This window comes from Phacochoerus africanus, chromosome 4, assembly GCF_016906955.1.
Source record: "Phacochoerus africanus isolate WHEZ1 chromosome 4, ROS_Pafr_v1, whole genome shotgun sequence".
NCBI lineage: Eukaryota > Metazoa > Chordata > Mammalia > Artiodactyla > Suidae > Phacochoerus > Phacochoerus africanus.
Window position 1 is genome coordinate 96358423 of NC_062547.1, and position 19549 is coordinate 96377971.

The window sequence follows — 19549 nt, forward strand, 5'->3', positions numbered from 1 at the left end:
TTATTATATTATTAATCATTATTTGAATAAATACCAGATACTTTTATTAATACAGGATTATTGGGTTATAGAATTTCTGAGCTGTTAGGAAACACTTGCTGATGAAGACTCTGGGGTCCAGAGAAGTTTAGTAATGAACACACATACACTCACAAGCTAGCTGTTGAGTCAGTAATATGACCTTTTTAATATATTCTGCACTTGGGTATTATACTTGTGCTTATGCCTTGGTATATTTGGTATTTGTAATTATTCCATAATATTTCAAAAAAATTTTCAACCTGAGGTTTTCATTTTTGCATTCAACTTCTAAACACATATGCTTCCATTGATTACTTTTTATTTCTGCTTCATATACACCATAAATATTTTCAGCTTAGAAGTCAGTTTCAATGGTAAAGAGAATCTAAAAAAGAATTTATACCGTAGATATTTTAATGTGTTTATGCTCTTTTTATAAATAATATTTTAATATGCCCTGGTAAAATTGTATCTCTCTTGTAAGGTATTAAATTTGGTAACTGAAAATGGTTCTCCAAAGGAATGTAACTCACACTAATTCCGTGTGCTCTTTTTTACTTATAGCTTGACAGTCTACATGTTTAAGTCTACCAGAAAAAAAAAAAATCACTGGATATGAAGTTGCAATACAGATCAAAGTCTGCATCCACATCCTCACATTGGTGACCTTGGGTAAATTTCATTTTTGTGCTTTTGTTTCATTTTCTTTAAAATGAGTTGTTGAACGCTTCAAAGACTCTTTCAAAAATTTCATGAGCTTAAAAGATTTGATTGAAAAATATGTGTGGCCAGTGTCACCTGGCTACCCAGTATTTTCATGGACATATACTTGTTACATATGTCTGAAGTTCCCTTAAGGAAATTAACTCTTTTTAGGTGTGAGATATGGGCATTGGGGGAAAGGAGATAAATAAGAAAAGTAAGGGGAAACAAGTTAGTGACAAAGGAGGCATGATACCCAGTTGAAATGATTCCTCTTTTACTTCTTTGTATCTACTGTCTAGTTATTCCTATTTGAAAACCTACTGGCACCAGGTATTATCAACAGGGATGACTAATAGGTAATTTTTATCTTTACTGGGTTACATTTGGCCCACAGACAGTTGACAGCTGTCAGTCAGGTGGCTGGTCAATGAGGAGATACATATAAAGCTGCCAAAATATTTTTGTTTCTTTAAATACTTACAAGTAAACCATTTTAGCTGGAAACTTCTTTGTCTTGAAATTAAATAGATTGATGTTCAGAATGTAATTTATTGAAGTTGATTTTTTGGAGAGCTGATATTTTCCCTATGAATATCTCTATGAATTTATGAGGTAAACAAAATGTTTTTGTGAAAGGGAAGAATAATTATTTTTTTCTCCACTATAAGCCATCCTTAATAAATGAAGATTTTTGCAAATAATGCTTAAAGTTTATGTGTTTTAATATTAAACTTTTAGGGTACATATGAGTCATTGCAAATTTAAGCCACAGTTTCTGACTAAGATTTATTTAAAGAAACCATCCCCATACATTGCGGGAGTTGGCATAGATATTTTCCTGAAGTAAAAGTTGAAGGTTTATCAGAAAGGACAAGTATGTAGCTGCATGTTGAACTAGGAATTAAAGCTTCTTCTCATGATTAAAAGAAAATATCTTGGAATTTTAGATTAAGCCCACCATTTAGGGTGGGATTAAAATTATAGATTTTAGTTATTTAGAAATATTTAAACTATACCTGATATCATTTTTAAAAGGTTAAGTCACACTTAAAAAAATTGTGAGTCATAAAAAATAACTTGGAATAAGCTTTTATATTACATATAAGTATAATTAGTGTAACTGACAAACAGAATTATAATTATAGCCAGTGGAATTGCACATAAAAACTTAACAAATATAATTCTGAAATTGACTTGAGTGTTTTTCAGTTTTGCAAATAATCATCATTTTTGTAATCAAGTAGTTGATTCTTTAGGAATATAACATTTAACATTCCAAATAAATTTAAAAAAATTATCAAGTGCATGGAATACATACTCATTCTTTAAGAGACCAGTGAAGTTATCTAAAAAATTCAGTGACCATGGTTACTCAGGCGCCAGAATCAATATAAAGAAGGTGACAAAATAGCACATAAAAACAGCAATTTGAAACCACAATATATTCCTTTTTAAAAATAAAATATACTTTAATTTTTTGAAGCATATCCTATAATAATAATTTATAATGTAAGTCAGATTTGAGTTTTGAATTTTTAAAATATAGTTTCATTAGAATGTAGATAAGATTGTATTTTAAAAATATTAGATTTTTTGGTACCATAGATAATTTCTGATTTTTTTAAAATATCAGATTTTAAATATTTCATGATTTTAAATAGCAGTTAACTTAGTCTGAAAGAGTATGATACATATAAATTTGTGACATATCTGTGTCATCATTGGTTTGAAAATTGTTTTAGATACTGTGGTCGTTAAAAAAGTCAGATCTTAAAAAAATCAGATTTTTTTTTTTTACCGTGTGACAGTATGCTAAGCATGTACATTGAAAATTATTTATGAGATTATCTGAATAAAACAATTGCTTCATAGTATTAATTTATATTGGTAGAAGCATTGCTCTTCTTAAGCACCAATTCTGCCCCCCACAGCCCAGAAAATTGACTTTATGCATAGTAATTTATAGCATTCTTGATCAATGTATGTTGTGTGTCTTTTACATTCATTAGTCCATGTTGCTTGTGAATATGGAATTTGGTTATTAAAATGGTTTCATATGTTTACTATGTATAGTCCCTAGCTTTGAGCTCCTTACTTGCTTAAATAAATGTTTTCAATTTGCTATAATACAACAATTTGTAGAGAAATGCTGTGAAGCGTAGTTAAAAGAATGAGTCCTTGAAATAGAATCACTTTAAAAATATGTCCTAACATGTGGTCTCATTTTTCCATCTTTCGCATTAATTAAAATCCTATTCTGAAAAAAATATTTTTGTCTAAACTTTTGAATTCGCAAAATAAAAATATCAAATATATAAGTGTACTAATTTTGGAAATCAATGACGTAAAAACATGCTTTAGTACTGTATTGATGGTTTACTCTGAAGATTTTTCTCTAAAGAATCTCTTTGTAATGAGAAGAGGTTGCCACTTCTAATTATTAAAAATTCTGTGCAATACATGTTTTAAAAAATGTATTAAAAATAAAATTAATTTCATATTTTCTCTAACCATATTTCTGTTAATGCATACATAAAAAATTCTAGCGCATGAAACTTTCGAAAAGAGCATTTACCATTTCACATTTTTATTTGAGGTTTATCAAAAAATAACATTTTATTCAGAATGAATAGATTATGACAGAATTAGATAAAAAGGAGACAGAATGATACGTATGTATTTATTTGAATTATCTAATATCATATATGATTAATTCTTTACCTTTCAAATATTGAGGACAGTGATGAGAGACCCATATTAAAAATATAAAGTATTTTCTTTAAAAAAAACTTTTTTTTAACCCTGAAAAATTGTCGAATGGTAACAGCCTTACTTTCTACAGCAGGAAAACCCACTGTTGAGTTAGTTGGCTTTGATTCCAATGGTCTCATCAGCCTTCTGAGTGTAGGTACCTCAGCAGTGCCTCTTCCAAGATAACAAAATCAACTTTTAGAGATTAAAAAATATATTTTGGCAATTGAAACTCACCAGTGCCTTTCTGCTTCTCCAGGAAGTTGTACCCGTCAGCACCTGCTGAGGGCTTTGTTGTCCAAACTCTGACAGGTAAAAAAATTCCTGTAGAATAAAGCCAGACCAGCTGGCTTTGAAGAGAAACCCCCCAGTTTGGGCTGCGTTTGCCTCCTCTCCTTTTCTATGAAGACCCAGGCTTTCCCCCCTTAATCGTCAAGCCGTAAGATGCGTGATCCCTGTGCACAAGTGTCTGGCAGGCCGAGGTGCACCTGTTCCTGTCACTCTGGAGTAAATTTAGCTGTAAAGGTATCACTGACAACCAGACCTTTGTCAGTGCTGGCAAAAGAACACAGAATTACTTTCTTCCCCTCCCCCCCCTTCCAAGGCCCTGCTAGTTCACATGGAAAATATCAAATCGGAAGTCTACCCAAAATTCATTCCTAAAAAATGAGATTGCTTTCATATGGTAAAAAGTAAGCTTCCTTGTTTCATACAGACTTTAAAATTGCATTTCCAAGAATAATCTTGGAACATGACGAGTTTTTGTTCAATTAATTGTGGCTGGAAACTTTTTAATAGAAACATAGCACACACTTACTTCATTTCAGGTTGTTAAATTGTGTTAAGCATTAAAGTTAGTTGCCATTCTTTGTGGTAGCTCATTTGTTCTTTTCGATCCAAAGAAATATAAGAAGGTTAAAACTCATCACATAGGAGGGATTAATCATGCTACCAAATTTAGAAAGCATGTAGTTCTGAGAGACTGAATGTCAAAATTGTGTGCTCATAGCACTTAAACTATTGAGAATGGAGGATCCCAGGACAACATTTAAAATGACAGCTAATGTCTGTGGAAACCCTGGGTGTTTAGGAGTGGCCTAAAGCTAGAGTTCTCTTTGATTACGGTAAGGACATTTATCATTTATATGCATTTTTTTCGATTAATGTCTTTATTGATGCTTTGAGAACAATTCTTTTTGAAGGAAAAGAGAGAGGCAGGCAGTGTTCATTGATAGGTCTGACATAAATATAGTAGTCAAGATATATAAAGCAGCCCTAGGAGTAATGTGCTTAGCCATGGCATTCTGAGCTTCTGCTTTAATGATTATGATTTCTTAAGTACTGTTAAAAAAGAGTTGTGCAGAGTACCTGTTCTACCATATTAATGCCATTTACAAGGGCTGGGTGTGATGAAAAAAAGAAATCTGGGTCAAAATCAAAAAATGCTTTGTAAAATAAACAAAGTTCTTATTTACTTACTGTGTATAAACAGCCACTCACCAAGCCTCATTTCTCCACAGGGCACCACTTTCAGATAAAAACATAGACCTGAATGGCATCATCCAGTATCCAAGGAAACCATGTAAGTACCTCTCTCACTGTGTACTTCTCTTATTCAGAGTTTAAAAGCTAGCTGAGTACTGAATAAGTGAGTGTTTTTATTTAATAATTATACGGGAGGTACTTTTTAGGAGTTTGCTAAAAAGAAACAGGTTCTTGATTGTTATATGCATCATAACAAAGCTCTTATGTTTTCATCATATTTTTTAAAATTATGTGTTTAGTTCCAACCTCTCCATCATTTCTCATTCTTAGGTACAAAACAGCTACTCAAAGTCCTGATGAATTGAGAGTTTCAAACTTTTCTAAGACCCATTAGTGTCTGAGAAACAATGTTTCAGAGGCCTTGTGCCAAGAATAGTTACCTAATGGTGATAAAGCTTTTTAAATTTTAAAAATTAAGAAAAATTATTTGAAAATATTATTTTGTTAGTAAATATTTGTAGCAGTTTATTTGGTTTTAGACTTGCTCAGGGATTGAGCAAGTGAGCGAAGAGATGAGATTAAGTATTTAAACAACCAAATCATCTTGAAAGCAAGTGTAATTTCCAAAATGCAAAAATTTGTTGGACAACAATTTGAGAGGTTGGCATATTATTTTCATTCATTCTTTCTCTTTTTCATTCATTCTTTCTCTTTTGCACCCAATTTAAGGTACATTTCAGTAGCTAATATCAGGGCTCTAATTAATTTTCAGAAATGATGGAATCTACTATGGAAATTCAGCTTTAAAATAACATAGTGTTCTAGAGATAGATCTATTTCTAAAATATTTGGATTATTCTATCAAGTATTTCTTTACTTGGACTTTATTATTTTCTCATATTTGAACTTTCTACTTTTGATATAAAATTATTTTCAATATTAAATTATTATTAATTATAGTTTACTTTTTTTTGGTCTTTTGTCTTTTTTTTTAGGGCCACACCCACAGCATATGGAAGTTCCCAGGCTAGAGGTTGAAACAGAGATGCAGCTGCTGGCCTATACCACAGCCACAGGATCAGAGCCTCCTCTGAGACCTACACCGCAGCTCACAACAATGCCGGATCTTTAACCCACTGAGAGAGGCCAGGGATCGAACCTGCATCCTCATGGTTACTAGTCAGATTCATTTCCACTGCTCCACAACAGGAACTCCATAGTTTACTTTTTAATAAAAATTCTTAAACATATACTCATATAATTATAGGCCTTTTTTTCTTTTTACCATCTGGATCAGCTAAATGGTCTATCTAGTTTTTTTTTTTTTTTTTTTTTTTGGTCTTTTCTAGGGCTGCACCCGTGGCATATGGAGGTTTCCAGGCTAGGGGTCTATCTAATTGGCGCTGTAGCCGCTGGCCTATGCCACAGCAACGTGGGATTCGAGCCGGGTCTGTGACCTACACCAAAGCTCATGGCAATGCCAGATCCTCAGATCCTGCAAGGCCAGGGATCGAACCCACAACCTCATGGTTCCTAGTTGGATTCGTTAATCACTGAGCCATGACAGGAACTCCTGGTTTATCTAGTTGTTTTTTTTTTTTTTTTAAATGCAAACATATTACTTTTCATCAGGGTTTTCGGGAGCTGCATTTAAGTGCAACTGGTTCAGACTTGTGGTTTGGGAGTTTTTCATATTATTTGGGTTTACTTTTGTTACTGTTGTGTTTCTCTCTTTCTACTGCATCATGATTCCTTGCTAAGTATGAAGGACAGATGTGATATCACTCAGTTTCTCTGCTAAGTTAGATATACCCTTTACCCATGAGGAGAACCTGGCTAGGCTATGAGTGTTTTTTATGCTAGTTACAAACTTCACAAGTGTGGAGTTGGAGGCCTGACATACTGCCCTTTGAACTAGGAATTTCATCACACAAAATAAAGATTGTACCATTGCTGGGTAAACTTTGAAGCAGATCAGGGTTAGAATAGATCATTAAAGAAGAAAGAAAATACAAATTGGAAAGGAAAACTGGCTAATGTTATAATTCCCCATTTCGAGGAAATGGATATTTTAATTCAACCTCCTATACCACAGAAAAATGACTTAATAGAAATAAACTGATAAATGAACATCAGTTCATCAGTAGTGTTCTAACAAAGATCATTATGCAGCAAAACTTTCTGTGATGATGGGCATGTTCTATATCTGGAAGTCCAGTGTGGTAACCAGTAGCCACGTGTCTGTTGAGCACTTGAAATATGACTTGTGCAATGGAGAAATGGAATTTTAATTTTATTTAAATTTAATTACTTTCAATTTACATAGGCCATATGTAACTAGTGGCCACTGTACTAATATTTTGCTTTTATTGGAAATTAAAATACCCTCTTGCAAAGAGTTTTTAATCTTTTGGTATGCTATCATATAATATCATTTTTCTATTTGCTTTGTTATATGAATTATCATTGTAGTGAAATCTTTTATAACATTTCCCAGAGATGGATGTTTTTAATACTGTTGATGGGAAGACATAATATTGATTTATAAGCCTGGGGTAGCAACTTTTAAAGTGGCCATTGTAAACAAGACTGTGTTTAAAAAGAAAAACACTTTAATGAAAGTTCTAAGACGATAAATATTTTGAAAATACATTCTTGCAAATACTTCCTAAAATGTGACCAGCTTATACAAATGCACACGCTGGCCTTGATTCCCCAAAGTCGATCCCAAAGCACACATCAGGTTTTAAACATGCTCCTATAGCCTTTTCAGATATTTAGTGAAAATGAGCATCAGGATGCATGATATTTTAATAGTAGTGCTAGTACAGTAATGTTATAGACAAAATAATTATCTAAAATACTGAAAATTTGAAATTAATATTTTAAAAATCAGTAAGTCAACTGATTTCTTATCCAGGAAATGGAGGGCAGGATTTAGATAAGGTAAGAGAGAAGAGATTTCTTTAATCTGAACCTTGGACAAGCTACTCAGAGTATCCCTCTGACTGCCAAAAAAAAAAAAAAAAAAAAGGAAAGAAAAAAGAGCAAAAGAAAAAAAAGAGTTTCCAGATAAGACATACTTACATACTTCCTAATGTATTATTGGACTTGAGAAAGAATTTTGCACATCTCCAAAGGTTTCTTTCCCCTCACCTCAAAACCTAAAAGCTTAAAAGTGTGAGCAGAAAGTGGAGATGTTAAACAGTAAACGTGGGAATGGCAAAATTGAATGGGATGAGCTGTGTTGCAAGAATGCTATTGGAAGGATAGCAGTCATATGCTCTGTGAGACTTCTCATACACCTCACCTTATTAAAAGAACAGGAATAAGTCACAACCATATTTATAGACCCACTTTTTTGGTCTCCTTTGATGTCTTTAGGTGACTTAGATTAGGTAGTCAAGTACTTGTATACTGTCAGATTTTTCAGAGAGAAATCCACCCTTGCTTAAAAGCTAGTGTTTTGTGTGGTCCTCCATTAAGGAAATTCTGCAAATCAGCCTTCAATATCCTCATAAAATATTATCTCTGATATCTCTGTGTCTGAGAAATTGTTTTAATGCAGAAACATAGACTGTGGCCTCTGAGTCTTTAAATCACTTATGTGTTTACTTATGTATTTTTACTTTTACTTATGTAAGTTTGTTACCTGAAAATTCTGAACATGTTTAAAAGTAGAGAGTGATAGGAACTTGTATGCAATTATACTTACCTTCAACAACTATCATCTTGTAGGCAACTTTGTTTCACCATATCCCCATTTTTACCTCTCATTCCTACCCCAAATTACTTTGAAGCTAATCCCAGGCATGACATCATTTCATCCTTTAATATTTTAGTAGGTACCTTTAAAAGATGATTTTTTTGGGGGGAATTCTTTTTTATTGAAGTGTAGTTGATTTACAATGTTGTATTATATTCAGGTGCACAGCAAAGCGATTCAGTTATATATATGTGTGTGTGCATATATGTGTATATATGTTTATACATGTATATATGTTTTCAGATTCTTTTTATTATAGGTTATTATAAGATGTTGAGTAGAGCTCCATGTGCTGTAAAGTAGGGTCTTGTTGGTTATCTACTTAATACATTGCAGTATGTATATCTTAATCCCAAATTACTAATTTATCCCTCCCTATCACTTTCTCCTTTGGTAACCATAAGTTTGTTTACTATGTCTGTGAGTTCATTTGTATTTTGTAAATAAATCCATTTGTATCATATTTTTTCAGATTCTACATATAAGCAATATCATGATATTTGTCCTCTGTCTGGCTTATTTCACTTAGTGGGGTAATCTATAGGTTTGTCCATGTTGCTGCAAATGGCATTATTTCATTCTTTTTTATGGCTAAGTAATATTCTATATATGTACCACATCTGCATCCATTCATCTGTCGATGGACATATAGGTTGCTTCCGTGTCTTGGCTATCGTTAAGTAGTGCTGCTGTGAACATTTGGGTGCACGTGTCTTTTGGAATTATAATTTTCTTGGAATATATACCCAGGAGTGGAAATGCTGAATCGTATGGTAACTCTATTTTTAGTTTTTAAAGGAATATCCGTACTGTTCTCCATAGTGACTGCACCAATTTACATTCCCATCAACAGTATAGGAGAGTTCCTTTTTCTGCATACCCTCTCCAGAATTTATTATTTAGACTTATTAATGATGGCCATTCTGACTGGTTTGACATGATACCTCATTGTCATTTCGATTTGCATTTCCCTAATAATTAGCAGTGTTGAGCATAGGACTTTTTTAATTGTAGAAATGAATCACATCTGAAAAAATAAACCAAACCATACCTAAAAAGTCAGTATTTCTTTATCGTTATCAAATATGTACAATAAGTATTCAAGTTTTCTCAATTGTCTCAAAATTTTTTATAATTTTTTTACTCTTTTGAAATAGAATACATATGATTCATACATTGCAATTCATTGATATTTCTCTTCTCTTTTAATCTATGTTTCACCTCTGTTTATTTTTCCTTATTTGTGGAAAAAACTGGATTGTGCTGGTAGAGCTTTCCATAGTTTGTATTTGCTCATGCATTCCTGTAGAGTTGTTTAAGAAGCTCCTCTGTACCATGTCTTTCTTATTCACTGGTGATTAAGACTCTGAACTTGCTAGATTCATTTGGAGAAGGCTGGGCAGGACTACTGGTTCTCTCTCTATTTGAGATGTTAGCAGGTATTGATCATTGGTTAGCTCCTTTTATTCCATAAGAAACACCCAGCCTTGGAAAGTTTCCTCACACATTGGCCAAGATCAGTACTCTGCTAAATTCCTGAGTGGGACTCTCTGCAGATCTCAGGAGACCTTTATCTGTGCAGCAGCCCTGTTCCACATGCTCTGACTTGTGAACTGTAACCACCTTGTTCTCCCATGCCTTCAGTTCTGCTTCTGCAACTTGGGGAATTTGTGTTCCTTGCATTATCTGCCCTGTGCCACTGCCAAGAAACCCTTAAGACAGTAAGCAGGCAATCATGATTCACCTCCTTGGTTTCTTATCTCTCGGAGATCACTGTTCTACATTGCCTGATGTCCTATGTCTTAAAAATCATTATTTTGTATATTTTTCCAGAGTTTGGTTGTTGCTGTTTTGAAAAAGAGGGTACATCTAACCCCTCTCAGTCTATCTTGGTTGGATGGGAAGTCTCTCAAATTGTTTCATTAAAAAAGTTTTTGGAGTTCCCATCGTGGCTCAGTGGTTAACGAAGCCAACTAGGAACCATGAGGTTGTGGGTTCGATCCCTGGCCTTGCTCAGTGGGTTAGGGATCCGGCGTTGCTGTGAGCTGTGGTGTAGGTTGCAGACGTGGCTTGGATCCAGCGTTGCTGTGGTTCTGGCGTAGACCGGAGGCTACAGCTCCGATGAGACCCCTAGCCTGGGAACCTCCATATGCCATGGGAGTGGCCCAAGAAATGGCAAAAAGACAAAAGAAAAAAAAAAAAGTTTAACCACGAGTTCCCATTGTGGTGCAGCGGAAACAAATCTGACTAGTATCCATGAGGATATTGGTTCGATCCCTGGCTTCTCTCATTGGGTCAGGGATCTGGTGTTGCTGTGAGCTGTGGTGTAGGTTATAGACATGGTTCGGATCTGACGTGGCTGTGGCTGTGGCTGTGACTGGCAGCTGCAGCTCCAATTCGATCCCTAGCCTGGGAACTTCCATATGTTGTGGGTGTGGCCCTATAAAAAACAGCAAAAGAAAAGTTTAATCATAGCTTATTAATTCAAACATTATCTTAACATGAAGCTCAGTAGTTAAAGCAAGCTGAAAAATTTTCCACTTGAAGTGTGTATGTGTCCTTTGGAACACTGCTGAAGTCTTTAAACTGCCAGTGCAACTTCTAGGACCTCTTGCTGATATTTTCCCTCCCAAATAATTATACTTTTTCCACAAGATTAGTCCTATTTTATTTTCTGCCATTTATAGACAGTTTTGTGGTTCATTCATTAATTCCTTCAGCAAATACTTTTGAGTATCTATTATTTGTTTTGTAAGGGGTTGGAGAAATAGTGATGAATACGACAATACTTATCCCCTTAAAAATCTTGCTGTTTATTTTCACACTGAAACTTGTACTTGAATATTCATAATAACTTTATTAGTAATAGCCCCAAACTGAAAATGCTCAAAAGCTCATAATGAATGAATGGGTAAACAGTGATATATCTTTAGTATCACTACTGCTTAGCAATAAAGAGTAATCAACTACTGTTGTGGACAACAACTTGGATGAACCTCAAGGAAATTGTGCCGAAAGAAAAAAGTTGATCTTAATCAGATACATTATTGTTTGTTTCCATTTATGCAATATTCATAAAATAACGTAATTACAGAGGTGGAGGATGGATTCTTGTCTGCCAGGGCTGAGAAGGGAGGGGAGGGAGTAGGTGTGGACATGAAAGGGGGGTAGCACCAGGAGCCTGTGGTGACCATATAGTTAAGTGTCTTGATGTGGTAGTGGTTACTCAAAGCTACACGTGTGATAAAGTTGTGTACCGCTAGATACACAAACACACACATAAGTGCATGCATAAGTGGTAAAATCTGAATGAGCTCTGTGGATTGTACCCATGTCAGTTACCTGGTTTTACTGTTGTAGTTTTGCAAGATGTTAACATGGGAGTGGAGAAAGGGGCTAGAAGAAGGGTACACAGCACAGGAAGTTTTTTTGCACCTTTTTGTGAATTTTTAATTATTTCAAAATAAAATGATTTTTCTTAAAAATATTACAACTTCGTGGACGACCCAAGGACCGAAATAGCCAGTTGCAGTACATTGTAATAATAGTCAGTTACTAAGAAGGACTATAGAGTGTATGGAGGAATACCTCATTCCCAAGGACACAATGTCTTTACTATTCCCTTGTCTCCTACAGCTTTCCAGTCAGGTTCTGCTTCTATTTGAGGGGCATGTATATATATATTACAGAAGGCTTGTGAGTAACCCTCCTCCACCCTCACCACACAATGATGTGTCCTACTCATTAAGGCCTCAGTAAAATATCTTCACCATACAAGGCAAACATTTTATAAGAATGAGCACATAAAAAGTAACAGGAGCCTCGTGTTCTCACGACATGTTCAAACCTAAGTTCAAAGACCTATTCCAAATTTAAATATCAATGAGTTTTGGATTACACACAGCTTTGGCTCATCTCACACTCTATTCTGCCATCAACCCCCCTCAGCTGAAGCTCTACTCTGACCTGTTTAGAAATTAGCCTTTGTGTGTGAGAACAAACACAGAGCTGTAGTGGGTTTGGTACATAGTCCCTTGTTGCTATAATGTATTTTACTTCAGTGACAGACTGTTACGTATTTTGAGTTTTAATGGTTAAAAAAAAATTTTCCCCGTTGGAACTAAGTAGAAAATGTATTATTTCTCATATATTGGGGGACATAGTTTGTGTCTATTTGTATTTCGTAGGAGGCACTAGAAAAGCCATTCTATGTGAATTTACACCCTTGTCACATTGTGACAACTCAGTTGTCTTAGAATTTTTATTTGGCTCTGTCTGAATTTTATGAATCCATGGATAGGTGGGCTGACAATGTATAAGCTGGAAATATTTTGATTTTATTCGTTGTTACTGTTCCAGAAACCCACTACTCCTCTCAGTGTCAGAGAACCTCCTTGGAGTTGGAGGAGGGTGTCTGTGTCAGTAACTGTGTGTGTTACTGGAATATTCACTGGGCAGCAAACATCCGTAGAGTTTTTAATCGCGTCTGAGTCTCTCTGAAATAGGATCTCAAGGTACACTGATAAGCAGCTTTAGTTTTTGTCCTTTGCCTTTACGAACATAGCAGCCAATTTGAAATTGCCAGTATATACTTAAATTCACACTTAGTTCTATTTTTTGAACTCATCCTTTTGTTCTTTTTTTTTAAAATTGATGAAGTGGTCGAGTCTTTTTTTTTTTTTTTTTATCTTTGTAGAGCCACACCCACAGCATGTGGAAGTTCCCAGCTGTGGCCGCTGGCCACAGCAATACAGGATCCAAGCTGCGTTTGTGACCTCCGCTACAGCTCATTGCAATGCCGGATCCTTAACCCACTGAGCAAGGCCAGGGATCAAACCTGTGTCCTCATGGATACTAGTCGGGTTTGTTACTGCTGAGCCTTGAGGGGAACTCCCAAGTGGTGGAGTCTTGATCAACTTTTTTCAAATTTTCCTAAGATAGATATATTTTAAATTTAACAGGTCATTTATTATTCATCAGGTCCTGAGACTTTCTCTTATTTTTTTATGGTGACCATTTGTTTACTACTATTCATTTTGACATTTTATTAATTTTGATTTTTGAATAAAAACTTATTTGTCTGCTAAGTCCTTTAAAACTATTTAAGAAAACACACAGGACTAGATCAATAGTATAGCTGACTTAGAATATTTCTCTCTTATTTTCCAGTAATTTGTGCCGACTGGGTGGTCTGGATATTTATATGGTCGTGATTTTTTCTGCATCCTATTATATCTGTGTATATCTGAGAAAAGTATTACTTACTCTTATTTATTTCTTTAAAATGTATTTATTAGAAGGACTCTTAGGGTTACATAACATTTCACATGTTCTGTACTTTTCCTACAACCTTAAGATTGTACTATGTTAGTCTGATTCTATAATACTATTAAATATTACAAGTATTTTTTCTGGAGAGGAATAGGGATTAACAGGGAGCAGTGGCTTTTTCATAGATTTGGGAAGCTCTGAAATGTTATTTTTCTAGGTAGCCTAAATATCATTGAAACATTAGTTTTGGAATAAGAGTTGCATAAGCACCAATATAATCCCTCCAGTTTATAAAGATAGAGGCATTGCCACCACATGACTTCCTAGCCCTGCATCTACTTGAACAAAATTGAGCTGAATGTACTCAGGCTCCCACCTGTAGCCATGCTTATCAGTTTCTGGACCAAATCCAACAATAGGAAGCATAGTTAGAGCCTTTCACTTTTTTTCTCTCAGTGGGTACATCATCTGGTGGCCCAACTGCAGGTGTTAGGCTTACTGTTCATTCTCACCTTGAATCTCTGTAGTCCACTGGATCTGGGGGACCATGACTCTGAGCCTAGCCCCAGGCACTTCTGTGGCCTCACAGTCACAGAAATTATCCCTTTTCTCTTTTTACAGGACAAGGCCTCTGCTAGGTCTCCTTGGCTCTTTGGATGCTGTCTCTGTTTTCACACTCTGGTATCTAACAGATGTGATCAGATCTGAAAGCGACCACTACTCGCCTGATTTCTAGGTTTTCAGATAATTGCTCCTTCCTCTGCCTGAGTTGATACCATATTACCTACAGCTGCATGTGACTTCTTCACTGTGCCCTTTGAATGTTGTACCTGTCTATCTCACTGACCTCTGGTGACAGCCTTGGACAGGGCCCACTCTGTGCTTATGATTCCCAAATGTGAGAACAACTGACCCGGCATTGCTAAACATCCATGATGCCTCACACCTGTGACTGGGCAGTGCCGCAGACATAGTGTCTCTGATTATGCCATAGTGAGGGGCTCACTCTCTTTCTTATATGCCATTTAACAATTCGTAGTTCCAAAAAGCTTCTTCATAACTTACAAGACAATTACTGTAAGGAGCAGAACAAAGGCAAATAAGAGAGAAGAGGTGGGAGAGTTCCCGCTGTGGCTCAGAGGTAACAAACTGGCTAGTATCCATGAGAACACGGGTTTGATCCCTGGCCATGCTCAGTGAGTTAAGGATCCATTGTTACTGTGAGCTGTGGTGTAGGTCACAGATGCAGCTTCAATCTCATGTTGCTGTGGCTGTGGTGTAGGCCAGCAGTTATAGCTCCAATTCAGCCCCTAGCCTGGGAACTTCTGTATGCTGTGGGTGTGTCCCTAAAAAAAAAAAAAAAAAAAAAAAAGCAAAAACAGAAAACAAACAAAAACACCAACAACAAAAAAAGAAGGGGCGGGATTTTTTGATTAAACTGAACCAGAAAATCAAGGTCCTCCTGCAAAAAAAAGCCTGAAATTGAGTGACTTGAATTTTAGACTCAAGCGTTCTACCAGTCACAGAAAAGGGAGGTATAAAAACTGATGCCACTTACTGTCACAACAGAGTGGGGATGGGGCAGAAGTTTCTCTTAATCATGAAAGATGCTCCCTGGAGTTCCCATTGTGGCTCAGTGGTTATCGAACCTGATTGGCATGCATGAGGACATGGGTTCGATCCCTGGCCTTGCTCAGTGGGTTAAGGATCCAGCATTGTCATGACCTGTGGTATAGGTCACAGGCACAGCTCAGATCCCATGTTGTTGTGGCTGTGGCATAGGCTTCCACTCTGATTAGACCCTATTGATTAGAGCCCTAGCCTGGGAACATCCATGTGCCCTGGTTGTGGCCCTAAAAAAACAAAAGACGAAAGAAAAAAAAGAAAAAGAAAAAGAAACAAAAGATGATCTTGTTTTTCTAACTGTATTTTTGGGAGGAATGTATTGTGTGGCTCATTATATAATATTTTTATATCTGATAATCATATTAAAATGACAGTGCATGTGACTGAATTTTATCCTTCTTTTCTAGCATGAAATATTTCAAAAGTCATTCTTCTTCAAAATGCCTTTTTAATAACTTTCTGGTATCTACAGTAAAAAGCGAAATGATACATCTGAAAATAATTTAATAATATACATATTACACTCAGTATATCCGGACACATTATAATCTCAGCAGGTAACCAGTATACAAAGTATTGATATATTTTACTTTCTTTTTTCTTTTGTAACTAAATCTTTGAAGTCCAGGGTATACTTTATTCTTACAGCATGACTCAGTTTGGCCTAGTCACATTTCACATGCTCAGTAGCTGCATGTGGTGGGTGGGGTAGTGGTGGAAGGAGCAAATCTTGTTTGCTGTAATATCCTTATGATAGTTTTGGTCTTCAGATTTCTCAGCTACAGTTATCATCAGGTACCTTGAAAAGCAAATTTTTCAGTGTTCTTTGTACCGAGTGGTCATTAATCCAGAAGTTATCATATTATGTCACCAAAACAAATTTGGTGGGAAGGTCATTAGTGAATGCACTAACATGTTATCTGGGAGAATTTCTTGATCTATATTTATACCACCTAGTTCCTTGAGACTTTCATGATTTCACCAGCTTTCTCCACTAGGGTTCCAGTGGGAATCAGTTTGTATTTTTTCAATGATATTCATGACTTTTTGTTTGACATACAGTTACTGGTTAATTTTCTTGTTAGCCTCTTGTTGAGAACTGAGACTTGTTTGTCCTTCTCCCCTTCAGTGCCTTTCATGTAGTGAAGGGTAGTCAGTAATGCTTGGTGAATGAACACATATGTGTCTTTTCCCCTGATTTATGGTCCGGAAAGAGAGGGCATGATTTTGACTCCTTTGGTATATTTGTAGCATAGTATGCAGAATGTATTTGGTGCTTAAAGAATTCTGCTGAGTGGACCCAGGACTTATAATTGGGCTTCCTCATCTTGGTCCAAAACTGTATCCATCAAACTGTCAAATTACACCCCTGAAAAGAAAATCACTGTTTTCATTTGGGGGAAGAAATGTAAACACGTTACCAACCTATCTTGCTGGTTCCTAACTGACTCTATGAAAAAAGGAAAGAATTAATGGAGAGAGTGACATTACCTTTGGTTAAATTATGATAAAATATAATCCACAATTTTTACTAGAAGAAAAAGTAGAATGATTGTTGTAGTTCCTAAACATGATGAAAGAATGTAGTCTGCGTATATTTGAATCATTCATTCTTTCATTTCCTAAACACTGAACACCTGTTATAATTAAGACATTGTGTTAGGCACAGGAAATTAAAAACAAAAAAAAGTTTTGACCCTCAAGTTGCTAACATTTTAATTGGAAAGCCAGATTATGCTAAAAACCTTTTTAAAACATTTGTGGAATTAGGGTGATGGTGGCATCATAGAATGGCTTTGGGAGTGTTCCTTCTTCTTCAACATTTTGAAATAGTTTAAGGAGGGTGGGTCTAAGTTCCTCTTTGTGTGTTTGGTAGAATTTACCTGGGAAGCTATCTGGTCCTGGACTTTTATTTGTAGGGAGTGTTTTTATGACATAATCAATTTCATTTCTAGTGATCGGTCTGTTCAGTTGATCTATTTCTTCTTGATTGAGTTTTGGCAGGCTGTAAGTCTCTAGAAAGTTGTCCATTTCTTCTAGGTTGTCAAATATATTAGCATACAATTGTTCATAGTATTCTCTCATGTTTTTTTCTGTTTCCATAGTATCCATATGATGCCACCATCATCCTAATTCCAAAACCAGACAAAGATACCACCAAAAAAGAAAACTATAGGCCAATATCTTTGATGAATATAGATGCAAAAATTCTCAACAAAATTTTAGCCAACCAAATCCAACAACATATAAAAAAGATCATACACCCCGACCAGGTGAGATTCCTCCCAGGTTCACAAGGATGGTTCAACATATGCAAATCAATCAATAAAGATGGTTCACAAGGATGGTTCAACATATGCAAATCAACCACATTAACAAAAGAAAAGTCGAAAACTACATGATCATCTCAATAGATGCAGAAAAAGCATTTGACAAAGTCTAACATCCATTCATGATCAAAACTCTTACCAAAGTGGGTATAGAGGGAACATAGGTTAACATAATCAAAGCCATTCATGACAAACCCACAGCAAATTTACTACTCAAGGGAGAAAAGCTGAAAGGCTTCCCACTAAAATCTGGAACAGGACAAGGATACCAACTCTCACCACTGTTATCCAAGAGAGTATTGGAAGTCCTAGCCACAGCAATTAGACAAACAAAAGAAATAAAAGGCATCCAAATAGGAAGAGAAGAGGTAGAACTGTCACTGTATGCAGATGACATGATACTCTATATAGGAAAACCCCAAGGACTCAACCCAAAAACTGCTTGAACTGATCAACAAATTCAGCAAAAGGAGCAGGCTATAAGATTAACATTCAGAAATCAGTTGCTACTGATTTCATTGTATACTAACAATGAAATATTAGAAAAGGAATACGAAAACACAATACCTTTTAAAATTGCACCCCAAAAAATCAAATACCTGGGAATACACCTGACCAAGGAGGTGAAAGACTTATATGCTGAGAACTGTAAAACATTAATCAAGGAAATTAAAGAAGATGTAAAGAAATGGAGAGATATTCCATGGTCTTGGGTTGGAAAAATTAATATTGTAAAAATGGCCATGCTGCTCAAAGCAATCTATAGATTCACTGTAATCCCTATCAAATTACCCAGAACATTTTTCACAGAACTAGAACAAACAATCCAAAAATTTATATGGAACCACAAAAGACCCAGAATTGCCAAAGCAATCCTGAGAAAACAAAACCAAGGAGGAGGCATAACTCTCCCAGACTTGAGGAAATATTACAGAGCCACAGTCATCAAGACAGTGTGGTACTGGTTCCAAAACAGACATACAGACCAATGGAACAGAATAGAGAACCCACAAATAAACCCAGACACCTGTGGTCAATTAATTTTTGACAAAGGAGGCAAGAACATAAAATGGGAAAAAGACAGTCTTTTCTGTAAGTCTTGCTAGGAAACCTGGACAGCCGCATGCAAATCAGTGAAACTAGAACACACCCCAACACCATGCACCAAAATAAACTCAAAATGGATGAAAAACTTAAATGTAAGACAAGACACCATCAAACTCCTAGAAGAGAACATAGGCAAAACATTCTCTGACATCAACCTTACAAAGGTTTTCTCAGGTCAGTCTCCCAAAGCAACAGAAATAAAAGCAAACATAAACCAATGGGACCTCATCAAACTGACAAGCTTTTGCACAGCAAAGGAAACCAAAAAGAAAACAAAAAGACAACTTACAGAATGGGAGAAAATAGTGTCAAATGATGCAACTGATGAGGGCTTAATCTCTAAAATATATAAGCAACTTATACAACCCAACAGCAAAAAAGCCAACAACCTAATTGAAAAATGGGCAAAAGACATAAATAGACATTTCTCCAAGGAAGATGTACAGATGGCCAATAAGCTCATGAAAGAATGCTCAACATCCCTGAT

General features: G+C 35.6%; 1 protein-coding gene and 1 long non-coding RNA gene across 12 annotated transcripts in view; one reads left to right on the forward strand and one right to left on the reverse strand.

Annotated features, from left to right (window-relative positions):
• MEF2C (myocyte enhancer factor 2C) overlaps positions 1–3934 on the reverse strand; it is a 172930-nt gene extending 168996 nt beyond the window's left edge. For 2 of the 4 annotated variants that reach the window (XM_047778266.1, XM_047778251.1), the window contains exon 1: positions 3715–3934. The gene's annotated coding sequence lies outside the window, so the exon portion shown is untranslated. The remainder of the gene's footprint in view (positions 1–3714) is intronic. The other 2 variants (XM_047778267.1, XM_047778255.1) reach the window with 2 other exon arrangements.
• The window catches only part of LOC125126158 (uncharacterized), a 150074-nt gene that overhangs the window by 10857 nt on the left and 119668 nt on the right, over positions 1–19549 (forward strand). For all 8 annotated transcript variants that reach the window (XR_007134519.1, XR_007134521.1, XR_007134523.1 and 5 more), the window contains exons 2-3: positions 586–693; positions 4998–5059. This is a non-coding gene — a long non-coding RNA (uncharacterized LOC125126158). The remainder of the gene's footprint in view (positions 1–585; positions 694–4997; positions 5060–19549) is intronic.